At 48.7% G+C, this 2862-nt stretch overlaps 1 non-coding gene across 1 annotated transcript; it reads right to left on the reverse strand.

Annotated features, from left to right (window-relative positions):
* Positions 1-2288: 2288 nt before the first annotated feature.
* TRNAA-CGC (transfer RNA alanine (anticodon CGC)) lies at positions 2289-2360 on the reverse strand. Its single transcript has one exon. It is a non-coding gene; the product is annotated as a tRNA-Ala (tRNA).
* Between the last annotated feature and the right edge of the window lie 502 nt (positions 2361-2862).

Raw genomic sequence — 2862 nt, forward strand, 5'->3', positions numbered from 1 at the left:
CGGCCACTTCCCGCACCATCCACAACACAGCGCGAGTTTCCTCTACCTTTTAACATCGTAGAAAGAACACATTCGGCCACCACCCGCGAAATTTCCACTGCTGCGTTGAAACAAACGTACACGCCGGCGACTTACAAGGCCAGTAATGGTACCGTGTTCCGAGCGCACGTGTGGCTCCATCTGGTCTCAAACGGAAGAACTGCGTGCTGTAAACGGTCTATACGCCGCGCGCACCGCCGATAGGGGCGCCACTGAAATTCTCCTGGCGGTACCCGTTGGAACCGTAGGCGGCCCGCGTGGCATTCTGCTATCTTTGCAAATATACGACCGAGGTACTACGTGCGTCATTTTCTACCCGTGGGCGTAGCGTGCAGTTAACTTTGCGAAAGAAATTGCCGACGATTACGTTACTTTCTAATGCGAAATTTGAGCGCAGCTCGTCAGCTTTTCGATAGACTAAGGCAAAAAATTCCAGCAAGGCATGTATGTCCAATTACAGACAACTTGTTACTTTTCACACATATTCCTTCATCAAGAAACACTCCACTAACAGCACTTGATTGTCATCAAGGAAGCTTTGTGGACGGAGAAATAGAAGGGTATATGCTCGACTTGCTGCACCAATCCCTGGTTCTCAAAGGCGAGGTCTGCGCAAGTATTTCGCGAAGTTGTCACAGTGACAGCTGTGGGGGCCGTTACGAGCGAGAGGAACGGGATGTTCTTCCGCATAGTAGTAGTAGTAAAAACATTTATTTCTGCAAAAGGAAGAGTTATGGAGTAGGTGGTGGGGGATAGATATTTGTGGAGCTCCAGTGGTCGGTCTTCCCTATTCCAGGATCCCGTTGGCCTCCGCCGCTGCCTTGGCCCTCGTCACCAGCATAAGCTGTGTGCTCGGGTCGGAGTCAGTCAGGAGGGCCTCCCACTGCTCTACACTATGGCTATTTATCTTTGGTAATAAAGGGCTTTTTTCACAGAACCAGGTGCCGTGGTACGTTGTGGCGTAGCCCCCACACCACACGCACTCTTTCGCGTATCTGTTCGGCCACATGTTATGATACATGGCTCTGCCTGGGTAGGTGTCTGTTTGTAGTCGTCTGAGCGTGGTGGCCTGCTGTCTGTTGAGGATATCCGCCGGAGCCGAGTACTTCTTGCGCGCTCCCAACAGCGCCTTCATTGCCTCCCCGTAAGATTCTGGCGTGCTGAAGGGTTCCACCGGCAAACCCGCCCTTCGGTTCGTGAACCCTCGGACAACAGTGTCTGCCATGAGATTTCCCTCGACCCCAGTGTCAGGGACCCAAATGACGGTGTGTTGAATGTTTGTGTTGGTTGACCCATGTCTGTGTTGTTTTTGTTCGAAGAGGATCCTCGCGGCTTTTCGGCCGATCCCTCCATCTCTGCTAGAAATCAGCACGCTAGAAATCAGCTGTCACTCCTGGGGGCTGATAATCTCTGCTGATTTCTAGCATGCTTCGGTTGCTGTTGTCACATTTATGGTTTTTTTGCACTTTGTATATCTTTCCACACTGCCGATATCTATGTATTTATACTTTTATGATTAGCAATAAACCCTCAGTTCTTAGTCAGCGCTGTGTCGTCCGTTTCCTTGTCTTTTGTGCTTGTCTTCGTTCGCGCTGCTTATTCAAGATTCGCTAAGCGTCGCCGATATTTACACAGCATCCCGTAAGCTCGTAAACAAATGGCAACAAAATGAAGCTGCGAGCACATGCTTCCTTTACAACTCACATTCGACACGTATTGGTGCTCGTAGTACTTGATTATGCAGTTGCACAGCTGCCGGCCGTTTCCGCCTGCCTTTTTCTCACGCAAAACACTCTGTCCGCCTCGTCACGGGATATGACGGGGCTCTCACTGGCCTTCGACGACATCCTGCGCTTCAAAAATCAAATACTACTGCAGTCGAGGTCTCCTCGCGCGATTTTCGCGTGCTGCTATGCAGCGATTCTGCCATACTGTAATTCCGGTAGTCCCTTTCTGAGCAGTTAGTCCGTTGAGTTCGCGCACGGCGAGCATTTGTGGCAAGAAGAGTGCCGTGTGCAAGTGTAGGACTAACGGTATTCTGAGGACTATTAAGTAAACAAGGGAAGGGGAATGAGGGGCTCGTTAAAAATATGAATATGAGAGAAGCCAACAGCCACAGAAACCAAGGGGCAGAGTGGATTTTTTTAATTAATTTATTTATTTTGTGATGTTGAACAATTTATAATACTACTGAATATGTTATCGCTTAAAGCTAATTGATTAGAAAAGCAGAAGAAAAAACAACCACATGCCTCCGGTGGGATCCGAACCCACGACCTCCGAATTGCGCGTCCGGTGCTCTACCGCTGAGCTACGGCGACGGCTGTCAAATCTTCTGCTTTCGGGGGTATTTATGTTTACAAATAATCTAACCTCGGGAGTGTTCATCAGCGCCACCCACGTTCTTATAGTTCAAGCTGATGGGCCAAGCTGATGGGCGAGAATCAAACAATTCTTATAGTTGTTTTTGCTCCCGCCTGGGTCAGTTTTTTTCGTAGAGTGTATCAAACAATTTTAAAAAATCAGTTGGATTTACTCTTGATGGTTACTTTGATGCTTTTGTTTAGTCTAAGCTGAAACTTCACACATGCAAAAGGATTTTTCTGTAGTCAGATCAAACTCAAGGACGAAGCGACTTTTCGCCGTTAAAGCATTCCTTCCAGCCAATAGCGTCGGCAGACTTTCATGCTCATACTAGAGTGGCAATGCATGCAGTGGCAGATAAATGTTAACAGTACCCTCCCTCCATGGTAGGAGTTGTACCACTTCCTGCGTATTCGCGTAGCTCCCTGCATTGCCAGGCTAGCAGGTGCATGAGAATCG

The sequence above is a fragment of the Amblyomma mixtum genome, chromosome 3 (genome assembly GCF_055824585.1).
Source record: "Amblyomma mixtum isolate Tamu chromosome 3, ASM5582458v1, whole genome shotgun sequence".
NCBI classification, from domain to species: Eukaryota; Metazoa; Arthropoda; class Arachnida; order Ixodida; family Ixodidae; genus Amblyomma; species Amblyomma mixtum.